General features: G+C 37.9%; 1 protein-coding gene across 3 annotated transcripts in view; it reads left to right on the top strand.

Annotated features, from left to right (window-relative positions):
• Positions 1-943: 943 nt before the first annotated feature.
• SORBS2 (sorbin and SH3 domain containing 2) overlaps positions 944-19,343 on the top strand; it is a 141,979-nt gene continuing 123,579 nt past the window's right edge. Inside the window, exons 1-2 of one of the 3 annotated variants that reach the window (XM_048941150.1) lie at positions 944-1,143; positions 3,966-4,158. The gene's annotated coding sequence lies outside the window, so the exon portion shown is untranslated. The remainder of the gene's footprint in view (positions 1,144-3,965; positions 4,159-19,343) is intronic. The other 2 variants (XM_048941151.1, XM_048941152.1) reach the window with 2 other exon arrangements.

Here is a 19,343-nt window from a genome sequence, read left to right as displayed (position 1 = left end):
TACGTAAGGTGTATGAATCCTAATCTGTAAGTAAGGACAAACTTTAAAATGTACTTCAGTTAGCACTAAGGAGTGTGAGAGGTGGAGAGAACTAGCCCAACAAGTTTTCTATCGCTTAATAAACCAATCTAATCAGGCAAGAACTTTGTTGTTGTTGTTGTTCTTTAGTTAAGAGCCTTGGAAAGTGTTCTTTATTTTTAGTCAGCTGGTTATCATCTGGTCCTGAACATCATGAAATGTAGAAAGTATGGGGCCCAGGGCTGAGGAAGCAGAAGCAAGAAAGATCAGTTGGGACTGACTTCCCTAATTTTTTCCCTTATTTTCCTATGTCAAATTCTTAAAAATTAGGTTGTGTAGAGGTATATATTAAGAAATAGATCAGTATTCTGGACAGTAGTGCATGGAACAGAAAAATATGAAAACATCTAGGTTGAGGCTACAAGGGAAAAATGAGTAGAAAGTGACAATTTGATCTCACATATGTCTATATGATAAAGTGATATATAATATGTTTATATAGAAAAGTTAGACATGATTCTGCTGCCTCTGTACATTTTAAGTTGTGCAGTAAAGAGATAAATATTTGAATTGATTCTTATTTTTGGGGATGGCCTTTGCTTTATATAAGCCAGAAGTGAGACCAGTGAGGATCTCCACACATGCTGGAAATCTTTTGCAAAGTATTTTTGCCAGTAAGTGTGGGCAACACCTGAAAATCCATTATCCCACTCTGCTTTTTTTACCAGTAAACTCTCATTCCTATGCATTTTTTTCTCACAGTTGACGCTCATTACTTGATTAAAGGTTACTGTGTCCTTTCTCAAATAGAAAAGGAATGCATGCTCTAATTAGTAGAGTATGAAAGAGTATTCTATAAATGTAGTGATAATAAGGTGCAAAAAAAATGATAGTGAAGGGACAGAGGAAAGACAGTAATGAACTGCCAAATGTGGGTATGTGTGCCTGAACCATTCTAGCAGAAGCTAGAGAGCTGTTCTCCCAAGAAGTAGCTGCAAATCTTCAGCAACAGCTTAAAGAAAAGTAAGAACTGCTAGGGAGAGGGGGAAGCTGTTGTTTGGAAGGTCTGTATGTAAGAGCTCAGAATAAGGCTTTTAGGTCATAGATGATATAAAAATGGAAATGGTAAGTGTTTTGGATTCCTGTATTATAAATGGGGAGGAAAGAGAAAAGTCTTGGAGACTGAGTGAAAAATATCAAGTAACTTATAGCAGTATATGAGAAATGCTCATGTACAATTTCTGTTATAATCTCTTAAAATTTCAGCACTTTAGTGTGAGATTGGCCCAGTTTTGGTTTTGATAGCATTACTATTCAGAACTAGAGAGGAGCTCACTTAGTCTTGTAGGTATCTGTAGTTTGGCATGGAGAGCAAAATTCACTTTGTGTAGTGCTGGAAACTAGATGGTGTGAAATGTTATTTGGAATTTGACTTGATCTGAATTCCTGTTTAAGTCTACAAATTAACATAAGTATTTAATAATACTTAATTGAATAATAACTGTACATGGCACAGTCAGGACTGGAAGACTATTAACTATAAATTGGTTGGACTATTCACTATAAACTGTCTAAAACTATAAACTATTAACTGTCTTGGCAATGTACTCAGTATATTCTAAAATTACAGTGTATTTCAGCGGCTGCTTCTCATTTTTTGTTTCACTTTAGATTACAGTTGATGTATCTGCAGTATTTCAAGAAATGGGAGGATAAACTTTACAACGTTTGCTCACATGGAAGTTGTTCAAACTGTTGTTTTCTGTTAAAACTAGAGATGAACTACTAATTTTTGGGAGAGCATGGTTCTTCATGAACTCGGATTCACACTTGTTTTCTCTGAAATGTTGTCCTAAAGAACTGGAAACAGAATATTCCTTCATATTGTGGTTCTTGTGAACTGATATCTACACAAATTAGTGTTAAATGTGAGATGTTTTGTTGGAATAACTATGTTGAAGTCATTTAAAGTGATGAGAAATTAGGTATTGTTATGAGTGATATGTTAATCACAGTAGTTGATAACCAAACAAATATGAAAGGAATGAACCTCTTTTTCAGTTGATTTCATCTTTAGTTTTAGCTGTATTTTAAGTAACTGAAAGCTGTATCTGCAAAGACTTTAAAAAAAAAAAAAGTGTTTATTATAATTTAGTCAGATTCTATATTTGAGAATAGGTAGTCATAGCTTAAGTGCTACCTTTGAGTGAAATTATATCAAAAAGTAAAATATTGATAATGGGAGAGAAAATAGTGTGGAAATTGCTTGAGGATTTCAATAAAATCTAGCACTGCAGTAAGATGTAACAATACTGCAGGGATCTAATCTTATTAGGCTAAAGCACTTTCATCTTTAATTGCAAAAGGGCTTCAGGGTTTCCTTTAATACTTTTAAATATTTGATTCTTAGGAAAATCAGAGTTACTTTTCTCATCTCTTCTATCCTATTATATGCCTATACTACTTCCTGTAAGTAACATGTCTCAAAGGACAACTATGTAATAAGGATATACTTGTGGTAAAACTTTCCCAAAACTCTCTAGAAAGCATTTCTGAAATACATTTTAATACTTCTATTTGAATGTCTCACATTTTCAACTCATATTGACTCATTACTGTGCGCGACTTACCTAGAATTCTACAATATCTTTGCCAAATATCCTGTTGAACAAACAGTACAAAAGTTGATCATTATTTGCGAGAACTTGAAATTACAAAGCCAACAGCTGGGGCTGAACTCTGTATTCAGCTAGATAGAGGATGTAAAAGCTTCACCTTTGGTACAATTACTGCCTGACATGTCTGAACTCCTGTATGCTCTTCAGAAGACTGTGCCTCAAGTGGTTATTGATACTGATGACCAAGGAACTGGACATCATGTTTTTTCCAGGCCTGTGGTCACCTGCATCCTTGGACAAATTATGTTTATTAGTTTATGTCTCAGCTTGCTTATATTTTGTGTTTAAGTAAAATTGACCAATTAAAATAACAAAACAAAACAATCAATTGAGGAGTTCATTTTTTTATTAATAAATCATAACTTTTTCTATCATGGTGAGAGCAGTCCAATTTTGCCTTTTTGAAAGAACTTTCAATTTAAATATAATATTGACTTCTTACACAACTGGAAAGAGTTTCTGAAAGATCTGTAATTTCAAATGATATTCAGGACTGAATAGCAGATATATTTCACTAATAGGAAAATATCTAGGAACAATTACAGCAAAGCAGAAAGTAAAATGCTAGCTTTAATATAACCTGTTTTTTTTGCTAGTTCTTCTGTTCTTTTGCTATTTCCTGTCAGTGGATGTCAATGCCCCTTATTTGTTATAGATCATGCTTTTAAAACTATTTTGGAATGTAGCAAAATTGCTGAAGTTAAACTTATTTTTCATAACAGAATTTTAATGAAATGTAAGCAAGCAGAATTGGTGGAAGGTCATAAGATTGTGTTGTTGTTTCATTGAAGGCATAATTTTCTATTCTGTGAAGCTTACTGGAGACATCCAGAAACTACTTTATGAAGAAAAATGGCAGGAAGGGCTAAATCACAGTGGTGAGTGATATACTGATACAGTATCTATAGATAACGCTAAGAATAATGCTTATTATTTTTGTCTCAAAATGAAGGCTGTTGATCATGGGCTAGTGGAGGACTAGTGAGCTTTTTCAGGTATTTTTTTTGAAGAAAGCATCCATCCTCTAGGTACTACAAGAAAGATCAGAAGACTCCAATTAAATTCCCAATTTGAGTGAGACTGTGCTAAGATACTAGCTGATGTTCTATTTCCAGTCATGTTTAGACCACAGCAAGCAAATGGTTACCTTTTAAGTGTTTAAATACTTATTGCAGGGGGCAATACCACTATGTAATTGAACTAGAATTTTTATGTGATGGCAATAGACAGGCAGCCACAATTTCAATCAACTACTTGTACTTTTCCCAGATGCATCACTGCACCTGAGCAGTGGGACTTGTCCAGTTTATCCAGATTGACAGCAGTACTGTGTGTCTCATTCCACCCTTACTGCCATGACTTAAGTGGATTTTATCAGGAGGAAAAAAAATGGACTGGATGTGCAGAAGATGCAACAAAACTTTCTCAGACATCTGTGGAGCTTCTCAGTAGTCCCAAGCAGGTTAGGTTCTCTTAGATTTGCTGGCCTGGAGCCATAATCTGCTCTTCAATTAAGTCTCTTCTAACTTCTCCCTGATGGTCTATGTTAGCAAAGAGAAGGAAAGGTATTGAAGGGTCCTGCATGTGTACCACAGACAAAAGCTCCATTGCTTTTAACTGGAAATATGTCTGTATTAAAAACATCGAGCTTGAGCCCTGAAGATTGAATTACTGCATTGTTGTCTTCAGATAGTTCTTTTAAAGTAACTTCAAGAGCCCTTTTTTCTATAATACGGAACTTACACTATATGTTCATGCTGTATAAATAGACATGGACAAGCATCATGAAACTTTTCAAGCTCTAGCTTATTGTTTTAAAACTCACTACCTCTATTTGTCATCAATTGAGATTTCAGCCTGCCTATAGAGAGTGCTATAATGATAATCACAGCATGTTAGCACTTTAGAGTCTAGAGCACTTTAGATTTACTTATTTCCACTTACTCAAGAATGTTTTTGTAGAGTCAGTGACTGTGTCAGTGCACTGAGAAGCAAGAGACTGGATCTACTGTCTTCATGTTGCTTATTAACAAAAAAGTTGACTGAACATGGTGAAATGCTATTCTTGCAGAGTGGTTCTGTTATAATACTTAGTTTGTGTGTAAATAATTACTTCAGTAGTTTAATGTTTCCCAGCCAAAAGCTTCAGAATCAGGTTGCCAAATCAGCAGACTTCTGATCAGAAGGTATTGTTGGACTGTAACCATGGAACAAAGTATGCATCCCACAGACAATTTTCCTCTTCTTCTTCTCATTTATTATTACTTATTAGTATTAATGACTTCAAGAGGAACCAAAATGACAGTACCAGGGTAAAGATACCGTGGAAAGAAATGTGTAGATCTAAGATCTCTGCTTGTGATTATACTGCAAGATGAGTGCGTGGTATCAGAAATAGGGATTGGGTGGATGGAGAAGCAGCACAGCTCAGTCTGCACATTGTGTTTGGGGCTGGTAGCTCTACAGTATGCGAGACTGAACAAGGAATGGCCACAGTTTGCACAAACTACGCAAGTTCCTATTAATGGGTAGGAAGGGACTGGAATCACAGAATGGCCAGGGTTGGAAGGGACCTCAAGGATCATGAATCTCCAACCCCCCTGCCACATGCAGGGCCACCAACCTCCATGTTTAATGCTAAACCAGGCTGCCCAGGGCCCCATCCAACCTGACCTTGAACACCTCCAAGGACGGGGCATCCACAACCTCTTCAGGCAGCCTGAAGCACCAGAACCATTCTCAGTCAATACTCAGTTTTTGTGTTTCAAATACTGCCTGCTTAAATACTTAAAATGTTTTAAAATGTTTTTCATAATACTGAGTTGAAGAAGTGTGTGTACTTTACCAGCTCTTATTTGTGTGGGGTGGCACAACCCCCTAGGTTAAACTTTTACCAGCAGTTGCCTCCTCTCCTCTCTCCTCCCTGCACTGAGATGTGTTACTCTAAGTAGGGTAAAACTGTTTCATGAAGTGATTACGGTGTGCAATCTTCTGAAATTTGCCTAATAAGCAACCTTTAATCCATTAAGGCTAACAAAGAGTAACTGTGATAGCTTCTGTGGTAAACGAGTGGGGCTTCATCACCTTTGTGTTGCTGCTTTGTGTAATGCTTCTTTTCCCTTTCCTAAATCGAGATTTACCGCAGATGCTTCGCCCTATTAAACAGCTCCCGTGCCCAAATTCAGCGCATCCAGCGAGCGCCGACCGGCACACGCTCACACAACGCAGCAGGCACCGCCCTGGCCCGGATCCCTCGCGGCCCCTCACAGAGCTGGGCCGGGGGCGGGCCGGGCGGTGCGCGCTGGGCGGGCCGGCGGCGGGCTGTTGCCATGGCTCCCGCAAGCCGGGGCAGCACCGTGGGCCGGCGGCGGCGGTGCTGAACGGACCAGCCATTTTGCTGGTGGAAAACAATGTGACACGGCGTGCCGGGCTCTGCCGAGCAATAAACACGCGTCTCCTCTGAGGACTCAGAAGAAACGGGCGCGCGAGTGAGTAATGACAGCGGGTTAGCGCGTCGGAGCTGCCATTTTGACAAGCCGGTGACTGCCGCTGCCGTCGGCTGATCGGAGGCGGAATGCGGAGCGATAACGCCGCATATCTGCTGTCAGGCAGCCGAGCGGGTTTTCGTCTCGTAAAGGCGAGGCAGCCCCACGGCGTTATCTCGGTGCCCGCCGAGAGGGCTGAGCTGGGGCTGGCGGCCCCGCAGTTAGCAGCGGGCAGGTGCCGGCCCGACCCCGCCCGGCCTGCCGACCCCGCGGGCTGCGCGCCGAGGGTGTGCCGCCGCGCTCCGCACAAAGGGAGGCTGCCGAGCATCCCGGCTCCGGGGAGACGTACGGCTCTGCGGGGACTGGTTCTGCCTTGTGAAACTGTGTTCCGAGCAAAACCGTTCGCGAGAAATAAGCTTCGCTTTGTTTAAAGGTACCTTTGTTTAAGGGATGGTTTGGTCACAGACTTGTGTGGAGTGAGGGCTGAGTGCATCGGTCTGACTGCATCTTGTTTTAGTGTTGTGTTCTAACATAGCTGTAGAGTCGAAAGATTGCGTGCAGTAGCAGATGTAATCATATGCTTGCATTTCCTACTATAAAGGGTTTTCATTTTCCATTGTGCTTTGTGCTGTCAGGATAGCATGGGATATGATACATTATCAAACTTGCAAACGTATTTGAAAACCTCAAGTCACTGAATTCTTTGTGATTGGAATTAATGCGTTGTGCTCAGCTTCAGCGTAACTAGCTTTAAATTGTCTGACTGCTGCTGTGCAATATGTAGGTCATAATAAGGAGCAGCTTTTTCACTAGGTTTCCATGGACTGCATGCCCCAGTGCTGTGGTTGATTGCTTTCTGGTACTGGCACTGGTAAGAACAGCAGTGACACAGCCAGCTCACACCTCCCGTTCAGATATGGCACATACCGTGCTGCATGGAGCACAACACGCCCATTGTGTCCCTCCGCTCAATGCTTGGTACAAGGAAGGAAACCAGCACTCCACATGGAGCACAAGCACAATTAACAGCACAGGGCGGTTAAACTTTTATTGAACGATCCCAGTGGCAGGCTTTCTGCTTAACAAAAAATAAATAAAACCATGAATGCAAATGTGAGGCAGTCATTGAAACACAGTAAGTCATCTGATTGGGGCTGTGTGTTCGTACTGTAGGTTTTCATTGCAAAAGGAATTGCTCTGAATAGATATCACAACACGTCTGTTTTAGAGGTCGATAAAACTACAGTTCCTCAATACAAACTTTTATAGTAAAAGTATCATTTCATGAACTACTAAATGTATTCTTGCTAATATAATTCTTAATTACCTAATACTGAAACGCATTTGATTATTCTGGCAACTGAATGATATGATTTGCTTTGTAACTAGAGAAAAGAAATAATTGGTATTAACTCTTAATTACATGGCTTTCAGTTACATTGAGATGAACCATTTATTTGAACAGTTGAGAAGGCATGAGATCAGGAATTTGAGGTCTGGGATCTTTATAGTTAAATTAGTAACCAGTTTCTGTAATTAGGAGCCAAATTCCAATGTGTTATTTCTGTGTATATGTGCTGCAAAGGTATTTGGATAAGCGTGGTCAGCAACTATTCCCCAAATGGAACATTGCATTTAGAAATAGCAGTTTATAAACAGATTGCAACCATGTATTTTCCCTCTTAGAAAAGCTCCATCTTTCTCAAACTGTTTCAGGATTTCACTAACAGATGAATGTACACCCCAACTTCTTATGTGTAGAGGTCATACAGTAAATTGTTTAGAGATCCACTTTTTTCTGTGTTCTGATAAGTGGAATGAATATTTACAGCGTGATCCTACATGAATATTCATGATTGAGTCTTTAATTATGTTGAAAATGATAAGCTGATCTAGCATTTCCTTTAGGAGGTGTTTGTCAGCCTCTAACAAAGAGATAGAGAGCTTCTATTATTACAGTAAGAAGTATAGGCATAGTAGTATGCAAAAAGTCAAGGACCTTACAGCTCAAGCTGGATATATCTTACTGTGAAAAATTCGTGGTCTAAGAAAGCATATGAGGACTAGCTGTGACAAATCAGTGTACGGCCAGTTAGGTGCTGGTAGATGCATCTTATTAGTCTCTATTATTATTGAGAACAATATTCTGCATTCTTTCTATTCTGTCGTTCTCCCTTTGTCTTCTTTCTCATATCAGTTCCCGGCTTCCCTCTGTTGCCTTACTGTCTCTTTGGCAACATCTGATCCCCTCTGAGGTATTTGTAAATCAAATCGGTGACTGTCAGTAATGGCCATGAAGGTGCTGCAATGGAATATGGTTAGAAGGAAGAATGTTAATGAGTTAGAGGGGAAAAAGCAGTGAGTAAAGTAAAGTGTGTACCCAATATGGACTAATGGTACGTGATATAAGGTATGAAGGTCTTGTCACAAATGTTGAAATCAAATGGGTATAGAAGAGGATAAACGTTTTTCAGCTCACGATCAACTACATTTTTAAAGGCTAGTAAGAAGATCTTGAGAATAATATGAGACGAGACAAATTGGATATTTCAGCAGTGGAAAGGTTGACATCAAGTTTCAGTTAAAGCATAGGTTTTTTTTCATTTCAGGAGAACCATGGTTTCAGTCCAAGAAATTACTGTACTTGATTTGAAAATCTGTAGGTTATGCAAAGTCAGACTGTTTTGGTCTGCAGTGAGGTAAATAACACCAGCTGTCATGCTTTAACATGAGTCACTTCAAACATTTTTGAGAGAGCTGACTCTTGAAGGTGACTCTGGGCCTATGTGTTGTGATCATAAACAGGTTACCAGCAAAGCAAAAGCAGGGAGATCAATCCTGAAACATAATATTACAGCAGCAGGTGCAAATAACAATAAAAATGAAGAGATGGATTAAAGAAGCCAAGTGCTGTAGCAGTTTGGTATGTTTGTTTAAAATCACTAGATTTGAACAAACATTGATAAGCATCGACCAACCACGTGTTCTGTGGAGCACAATAACCTTCTAAGAGTGCTAATGTGGGAATGTAATCTTCCCTCCACCTATGGGCTAGTCCCTGAAATGCCATAGACTTACATATATGATCAACGTGAGTAACAGTACAGATGTCACATGCTTAGAGACCGCTCTCAGATATCAAATTAGAGTGCAGTGTGTAAGGTTGCACTGTGGAACAGCCGAATGCTGCTTCCGTATTGGAAGGATCAGGTATTGTGTACGATATGCCAATGATAGGGTTCATCTGGAGCAAGTAAATTGCATCAGATGTGACCTTGTAACAAAAGTTTTGCTCCAGTGAGGCTGTCTGAGTAATGCGGACAATTCTTGGAGGTTTGTAAATTTGAATTTTACAAATATGTAGTTTGATGTATCACACTGATACTGATCCTTTTCTGTATCGCTATTTACAGTATTGCATTGTTGTTACTCACTGACAGAATGTATTTTCTTTATATTCTGTTGGATGTAGTGTAGAGCATTCTGTTAAGGAAATGTTAGGTACCCATGGTACCTAAGTACTATAGGTACTCAGACTTTGTTCATTTTTCTTCAGATAGTGTGGCTTCTTTACATACAAGCATATTACCAAAAGTATACTCCCATAAAAAAAAAAAAAAGGCTCAGTGAGATGCTGATATTTCTATTACTGTGAAATGCCTTAACTATCTTGAGCCCAGCCTGAAACAAAAAGGTAACAAGACTTTCATAGGCAGTGATGTAATGGCAAACCTCATGGATATGAAGGATTATGGTGTGATAGTGGACAGAAGTATAAATTAAAGGGCAGCATGCGTCTGAGCAAAGGCATGCTGAATGACAGCATTTTAGATCTATTCCTGCTTTGTTTTTCTGATGCATTAAATGTATTTTTCAGTTCAAATCTATTGTTCTGTAACAGCATAGCTAATGCTGCTGTAAAGCAGGAAATTCCAAAGACTGAGCCTTTTCTCCTAGCTTCTGTCCCTAAATAGACTTACTTTATGTCCTCTGCTGAACAATGATAGTGTTCTGATTCATCCATCCTTAAAAATCTCGGCAGCCACCATTAAGGGGTTGAAGAGGACAGATGTGCTTCTGTGTTCTTAAGTAACCTAAATAACATAATATGTTATTTTAACAGTTGATGCTGAGGATCCCAAGCCTCAACGAATAGTGGTGAAGGTGGGGGAGAGAGAAGAAGCTAGCAAGAAAAGCAATGCTTTTTCCTCCCAGTCCTTACAGCAATCAAGTTATACAATAAGTTTTTTTATTTACCTTTTCAACAGATAAGTTGAATAATGTTGAAATGTGGAGTAACAAAAGCTTTACTTATTTGTAGAGTATTTGTCTAGCATTATATGCACAAGTATTGAAGGAATGTACAACTGAAATGTTTGATATGTAAGTTTAGCCACAGTTGCTGACCAGCTACATTTGCCCTCAAATAGTGAGTTTTACTCTTGCTACCTCAGGACTCAGAAGAAAAGTGAAAGATACTTGAAGGAAACCCAAGGGAATCAATAATGGCAGTTTTCATAGCTGAAAAAGCAATGTTTTGCAGGCTTACAAGAGCATTAAGAGGCGTTGATGTCTCAAGATTGTGTTTGTTTGTAACATCAACAGTTCTGCTAAGAGGAGGTTGATAGTTATGACTGAAGGTTAAAATAGCTGGAAGGATCCTTTCAGAATTTAAAAACAAGAACAACAGTGAAAAAAAAACAACCAACACAGTTCCTTAATGATTCTTTTTTCCTTTAGTGAAGACAATAAGTGAGTTCCTGGTTCAACCACAGTAATCCTGAAAGGCAGTTCTAATGCTCCTAAGAGGCTTAAATTACATGATGTAGCCAATGATGGGAAGGAGGGGAACTACATCAAGAGCAAGATAGCCATAGCTTGTCCTTTTCAATATATTGCCATCTTGTCTGAGGAATCAATTCTAACCTGAATAAGAAGATTTCTTAAGACAGAGTATGTTGAATGTTAAGTATAGCCAAGTATTCCTTGATGGGGAAAGTGTGATAGACACAAGTGTGTGAAGTCACAAAAAACACAATGTGTCACCTTGCAAAAAAGTACAGATATTACTCAAACATGATGTACATGGTGCAGAGGATGCAACAGATTTTGCTTTAGTAATCTAGTCCTAAGTGTTTATACCTGATGTAAGACCGTAGAAGATTAATAAGTTCCTAATGACAGAGATCTGATGGATGTTTTTCATAAAATATGGTGACTCATCTTTAGATTTAGATATAAGGAATACCAACAAAAGAACAGAAATAGGGATTTCTGAATTGTGAATTGTGGAAGACAGATTAGTACTGCAGTTTACCATATACAGAAAAGGCAGTTATGAAAACAGGGTGGTAAGATTTATATTTTTACTCAAACTATCGAGATTAATTACAAAGCCAAGGAAGACTGCCACAAAACCCATAAGAGAACAAATTTCAGTTCATGCAAATATCTAGACTACTTCTGATGTCCTAATTGGAATAAAATGTGAATATATGTAAAAATCTTAATGACTTTTGGTAGCTGATTTCATAAACTGTTTTGGCTCTGACTATAGCAAGGGTATCCAGTAGGGTTGACTTCCTAAAAGCCATGTTTCACCAAAGTTTAGCTTTAGGAAAGGGGAAGAGGAAGCCTGTCCATGATTCAGGTCTCTCAAACGATTCTGACGTGAAAAATGCATGAACTCGAGATTTCACACATTACTGCAGAGGTCTGCAGAGGTCTGTGTTTGTGACTATGAACAGTACTTTCACTACTAGAGGTGCCCACAGAAGGAATGTAGCAATCCACTTGAATATCACTAAGTGAATTAAGTGTAGGGCAGATGTAATTAAACTGTATGTTTAAACACTGCTCTTGCTAATTATATCTTGATATTAAAAATGATACACAATAACTATAAAACCAGAATTATTTCCTTTTTTTCTCAGCATAAATCTAATCTGAAATTGAGATAGCATTAGCATCAAATTTTGAAAAAGGTGTAAAATGGGATTTGTAAAGTACTAAATGCCTGTTTCTCAGTGAATTTTATTTTGCTTGAGAGCCTCACTTTCTCTATTATGCAGATAATGAGAACTTTTATAATTGAAGTAATAAATAATGAGGACTAAATAATTGATGTGAGGTGATTATTAATTGGTGAGAATGCCAAAAAAACTGTGTTATTGGAAAGCTGATCAGTAAATCCTCAGCACAGATTGCTTTGTGCTCTCCAGTGAAGCAGATGAGTTGCTGGATTAGAAGTCTCCATCTTTGGCTCAGTATATTGTTTTTAAGCACCACAAGACATGTATGCAACTTTTGAATTTCAAAAAGACTGTAGCTTTTCAGGCAATCCTAAACTCACCTAAATATGGTGTATAGTTAATGCTTCCCTTCTAACATAGAGCTCACACTACTGGTTACTTTGCATTTTGTGTTTTACCCTCCTTCAAATCTTGAGCAGCTATTGTTTGTTTTATGTATCAACGCTGTACTTTCTTTCTTATTAAAGATATAGTAAGGGTTTTGGAGATAAGCGTACAGTAGCATCCCAAAGGGGTGCCACTGAAAAATATTCAGTACGTATCACTGAAGTCATATACTGATCCTGTGATTCACACTGCTCCTTCTAGCCAGTTATGCATCTCGTATATTTTAATGAACAGCTTCTGACAGAAGGTTGCAGTTGCTAGCGCTACATTTATTAAATTTTACTTCTAATTAACTGGGAACTCTGAGCAGTGACACTCTCCCAGATAGTGCAATTAGCATAAATTTGATTGTTGTTCTTCTAGATAAATCTGTAGTTCTTAGGAATCCCAAAGAAATAACAATTTCAATATGACTAATGCAATCAGATGGGTTACTTTGAATAACCACAATGTAAAAGACGTTAATCAAAGGAAGTGATTGTAGGAGAGAGAGGTGAGGTGTTGATAGGTTTGGCAGTAGAATGAAGGCCAAACCAAAGACTTTGATTTGACATACAAGTTTTAAATTTGTTATGTGTGTACTTGTAGGTTTATGCTTTTACACGATTTTGACAGTGGCATTTGATTCACTGATTATGGTCTTGGGTACAGGCCAGGTTCAGGGCACAATTTATTGTCAGAACTCTCACAAACTCTAGAAAAATTATTTGCAAGTCTACACCTACATACTATAGTAAAATATTAGGGGGATGCTTTCCAGCACAGGGAAATTGTTTTCTTACAAGCAAGTTAAAAATCTTGTGGACTTAAATTAATCTAGGTGTGAATTTGTTTACTTTCTGTAATATTTAGTGGTGTAATTATCTTAAATATATGCTATTTAAAGTGTAGATTAGTCATTGTTTAGCTAAAACCTCACGCAAAAATGAACACACCAGTAGGACTAAGTAAAAACTACGAGCTGTACAACAGCAAATCTGTTACACTGCCTCTATGTAGACATGTTCCACTTCAAATTCTGACGTGCACTCACTGTACCAGAGGAGAAAGTGCAGATGAATTATTTCCTAATGAATGGATAAAAAGACCGCTGTCTCAGTTGTTATCTGAAAGGAAACTACATCTTAGTAATTGTTTCTGTCAATGTTAGTTCATCACTGTGTAAAGAAGGGATTGGAGTTGAGTTATCTTTGTAATAGATGCTTAACATAGTAGATGGAACACACAAGATTGCAAAAGTAAACTGAAAAACAGATGTATTAACAAATGTTTCTGACCACTCAACTATAATACCAGTTGTTTCCTGATTTCTTAAAGGAAGCTTAGCAGAAACAAAAAATTCAGAAGGGATTTGAAGAACAAGCAAATAGTGGCTCTATAGATGAACTTGAGAAGTATTCTTGTGTTAGAAGGATACTATCTGTTACAAATGAATGAAAGAATAGGTGGGAAAATCTGTGCAGAAGTTGTACAAAGTTGCAATGAGAGCTTTGGGAGTTGCAGGAGGAGACAGACAAAGAATTGAGAAAGCTCTAGGAAGGGAAGAGATGGAAGTAAAACTGCTGTGGTGGAGGGATATGGAGGCAGCTGTGTGCCTGCTAGTGGACAATGTACATCTACTGCTCCAGAGTAGACAAGTGTGACAGCCTCAAAGCAAAAAGCCAGAGTAGTCTCTTGGGACAAATTTTACGTTGATCATAAAGTGGTATTACTGAAAACCACAGGCCTGGATGCTGTAGTTAAATTGTGTTATGACAGAGGCCTAAACAACAGCATTCCTGATAAAGAGCAAACAAAAACAACTGTATTGTTCCTGAGATTGAAGGGAAGCAGGTGTGAGGAAAAATGAGTTGGCTCCTTGAGTAACTAACGTCATTATTTGCATTCTAGTCAAATTTCTGACTTACAGACAGTATGCCAGCACATACCATGGATTTTTCTTGTATTTTAGTCTCTGTATGTACTCAAGTATTTTAATTATTTTGCAGATTTGAAAACAAAATAATCCCCTTCTGCAGTTGAGTACTTTGTGTTGTGTTTAAACTTGGGCAACAATAGTCAACTCTTGGCTGCTCACTCTTTAGAACAAAGTATTAGATATTTCAAATAGATACTTACTTGTATATCACTATCAAAATGAGATTGTCACTGGCTGTCTTCCACAAGCAATGGAATAATGTAATTCCATGGATAGGGGTCAGGTAGCAGGTAATTTGGAGCCAAGTGAGGGATGCTGCTGTGGTGCTCAGTTGATCTGACTATTGTAAAAATAAACTAAATGCTTTCCTAATATTTTCCTTATGAGAAATTTGTTTAATTCTCAGAGGAAAAAAATAAGCTTAAACTGCATGTCAGATGGTCCATAGCAGAAGGCAAAGCAATATAAGGAGCTAAATGAGTTTTGAATACTAAATTTGTGTTAAGTTTACTTCTGGTGAGATGTTCAAATGTCCTTACTTGTGATGTTCTTGTGTACAGTGCCGATTTAACATTATTATCTCTACATTCTCTTTTAGGAGGTAAGACAGAAATCTAAAAAAGTTTACTCTGGTGTAAATTCACTAGAGAAAACTTACCTTTCAACTTTTTGAAATTCTTCTGTGTGTAAAGTTTTCAAGTCATTTATGAAACAGGATAGCAGAAGTCACTGACTTCATCCTTCAGTTTCAAGTACAAACTTTTCCGATCTTGTCTGATCATTATCCCAGGACTAGAATTGGGAATTTGTTTTGACCAGAACCAAGGTAATGAAAAATCAAAAAACCCTGAGACAAAAACAAATCATCTGAGGTTTTTATAGTTAATAAATGGATGACTTTTAAAAACAGAGGATGTTAAAGTTATCAGGAAGTAAACAGTTTCTAGGAAGGGAAATCCATGTTTCCGTATGGTTTTTTTTTGTTTTTGTTTTTGTTCAAAGAGGAAATTACCTAAGAAATGTGCAACTTTATGTAATTATAACTGCTTTAGATTATGCTATTATTTCCAGATCTCACATACCTTAATATCTGCCTGAGTGTAAGCAGTGTTTTCATTTCTGCTCTTCAAGCTTTCTTCCTTCAGCTACCATGGGTTTAGGTTTATTATATGATGCAGAGATACTGCTTCTTTTAACAAAATGTGAAAAGTAAGTGTAGACATATAATTTTAACTGTCAATTTGTTACTGTTTGAGAGTGTTCTCAAGAGTTTTTCTCTGTATTCCTTGTTGGTGCTGGCCTTTGTTCTGCCGGTTTAGATCTCTTAAGGACTGGTTTTCATAAGGTGCGTGCACAGCTTCTCTTGAAAAGCACATGTAGCCCATGTACTGGCTACCAAAATCTGAGATAGCAAGAAAGTGTTACTTTAGATTTATGACTATTCAGCAACTACATTGTTGAAGAATTTTTCTACGCAGGGAGAATACCAGTGGTGAAAAACGTAGTTACAGTTCTGAATTCTTTATTAATTACTAGCATTCATTACTGATCAGTAATGAAAGTGTGCTGAGGGAGGAAAATTAGGAAATTGCTTCAAAAAAATTGTGTATCATCCTCAAGTACTGTCTTGTCATTGCTGTAGTTGCTGCTTATGCAGAGGTCTAGCTCTGTTAGTGAAAAATGAGTGGAGGCCTGCAGATAAATTAGGGTTGAGCAACCAGCATTGCAGCATATCTTGCATCACCTTACATTACATTACATATTAAACATGAGCTTGTCTTTGCCCAGCTAGGAGAAGCATGGATATAGCTCAAACAAATGTTTCGAATAAATAGTGTGTTCAACAATTAAAGGTACTGTGGGGAACATAAATAGGAAATAAAAACTGTGAAAGTGCCCTTACCATCATTTAGCAGGAGCTGAAGCAGTACATGATAAATGACTGCGTACTTAATGTGCTTCTGTTAATAAGAAGGCAAAACAAACAGAAATTCAGCACTGATTTCCTGAGTCATCTGCCTGGTGGGCAAGGGCTAATTTGGTTGCAGAGTATCTACTGGGGATTGTTGGCATTTTGCTAGAACTTCATCTTTGGAAGCTGAAGAACTTCCTAGAAGCAAAGTCTTCCTTTCGCTCCAAGTTGCCAGTATGAGGAACTGCCACATTTCTAGAGAAATAATTATTTTCAGATGAAGACTTGAATAGGAATTGAACAATTTTCTGTGTAAGCACTTCCTGTTAATCATTATGCGTCATACAGAAGAGGAGATTAATCAAGGCACTCACCACCAAAAAAAAAAAAAACACCAAAAAACCCACCAATGGATCATTAAGCAGATTTCTGCTGTTATGTCATTCCTCTTCTCTAACACATTTGCAAACCTTATCTCCCAAGTAGGTTACAAGTCTCTAATTATTTGGACTGTGTGGAAAGCATCTGTTTCAGAAATGTATTTGGACTCAAATTTTTTTAAACAAAAAAAAAAAAAAAATCAGTTGAAAGTTCTCTAGGACATGAGATGTTGTTTTCTAGTAAAATTTCAATCCCTGTCACTGCATGCAGTTAATAAAATGCTATGGCTTTGTTCTTTCAAGACAGTATGAGCGTGCAGCTGTGCAGTAGCATACTGCTCTACATGTCCATTGATGATATTGGTGTAACCAATTACAGGTTTACTTACATGTTGAATGCTTACATTTACCTTCTGATGTGTGAGTGGGAAGGAATACACAAGGAAGCTACTGTCTGCATTTATGTGGTACTGATGATCTGGTATGCTAAAGCCTATTTTTGGGATTGTTTGTCGTTTCATAGTGCCTTGAGGACATGGTGTTGCTAGCTAAGATGTACAGACCATTTCTAACTTAATAGAAGTTTAAGGGTCACACATAGCTTGATTGTGATTAGAGATCAACAGAAAAACTTAAGTCTGACCACAAAACCAGCTCTGTGGTCATGGGTTGGGGAGCCATGGTACCTTTAAAGAAAGCAGGATTCAGCTGTGCTCTTAAATAAGATGATTCCTGACAATGTAAGAGATTTTGAACTGAATCTCAGTCTGGCTGTATTTTCTTTAAGTCCTCTTTATCATCTTGTATTGGTTAAACCTCACTGATAGCTATGGCTACCTTTCAGACTCTCAAATTTGTTGTGAAGCTAGTATACCATGAAATGTTAAGATGCTTGCACTTGGTAGAGCTGGGCCTGCTTTTTCTTAATGAGCACGTTTGGAATTTGAACTTAATTCTACTACATCACCTGAACAGCAGATCATTTCAGATGTAAATTACAGCAACATTTCAAGCTTAAATTACAGTAAAGGACATCGCTTATAACTAGAATAAAAATTATGCTATGGATAACAAAGCAGTGGAGAGTCTATAGAAGTTGAGGTATCTTTCTTGTTGGATGCCTTCTGAAACAGTTGAATTGCATCTGTCTGGAATTATATGCATACTGTTAATTTTGCTGTAGTGAAGCAGATGGGCAAAATAACCTAAAAATTCCTCTTTAAGCCTTTCAAGGTATAAGGAATTATAGGAGAATTGACTCAAATTTTGTCTGCTGCTGAAAGGGTAGGTCCAAGTGGCCTCAGTCTAGAGATGGCACACACCTGGGTTCCTGGAATAACTGTCAGTTTTGCAGCCTTAGGAATCAGTAACTGCCAGAGCTCTGTAAAAAGTGAGCAGCAGTCTGAGAGTTGGATCAGAAGCAATTGTATGTCAGTGAGCTTTGGCTGACTTTGGTCTTTTTTATGATGTCAATATGTTTAAATCAGAAGAAACCTAAATGTTGGGTCTTGTGGTCTTGAAAATCAGATACTGTTTTGAACACTGACTCTTGAAAACACCACGTGAGAAAAATTATTGAGGTTCTGCCAGTATTAGTTTGTGTTCTAAAACACTGAAGTGTGATCTACCTGTAGCCTGAAACCTTTAAGGCTTTGCACAAGTGCTTATGTCCTTAGGTCTTTGTACACATGCATTCGTGTTTGCAATTCAGTGGATTGTAGTAGCACAGTGGATAAACTGACTAAAGGAGCAGTTAAGGGAAGATGTCTCTCACCACTGCTTTTCAAACCTGTTGTTTGATTGACTTCTAGTGTGAGGTTTTTTGTTGAATGGATTTGACAAGTATAATTCCCTTCCCCCTGGGATTCAGACCATGAAAACTTCAATTGTAGTAGGTCTGCTTTCCTCTACTCTCTATGGTGTGAGTAGCAGAAAATGTTAAAATTGCTTGGTTGGTAAAACTTCTATGATTTGTAATGTAGGTCTCTTTTTTCTTAACAAAATCGACAGCTTTGCAAGTTTTCTGAACACCATTGTGTTAATTATTGAGAAGCCTAAATTCCTTGGTGGATTTAGTCATGGTAATTGAAACAGAAACTTAATTCACAATGTGGATGTGTAAAGCTGGCCTGGCTTTTATCTGGCTATTTAAGAAAGAACAAAATGGCATTAGGCCTCGTGATGTTCTGTATCGTAAAGCTTTGTGAAAGAAAAGGGGGGAATTGAACCTTGCCTATCTTTCATGAGTTTCTTCTGCTTTTTGTGGACCAGATAACTTAAGACAGAGAGAGGCAGTCATGCACAGGAGCAGGCAGGACTTCATAGTGGTGGCTTTGCTACATTGAGAGGGGAACATGTTGTCCATGGGTGTTAATGTTTCAGCATAACTGGAGGAGAAACTGTCATTTGAACGTTGCTTTCTCCCAGATTAATTGTCTTTAAGCTAAATAGTCTGGTTCTTGCATTTGATATAGCTAAAGTATTTGTTGTTGTTGTTTTGTAACATCAAATTTGGGCTCCAAAAATTAATGTG

Source organism: Lagopus muta, chromosome 4 (genome assembly GCF_023343835.1).
Source record: "Lagopus muta isolate bLagMut1 chromosome 4, bLagMut1 primary, whole genome shotgun sequence".
NCBI lineage: Eukaryota > Metazoa > Chordata > Aves > Galliformes > Phasianidae > Lagopus > Lagopus muta.
The sequence above is the reverse complement of the archived record's forward strand: the minus strand, read 5'-3'. Positions and strand labels throughout refer to the sequence as shown.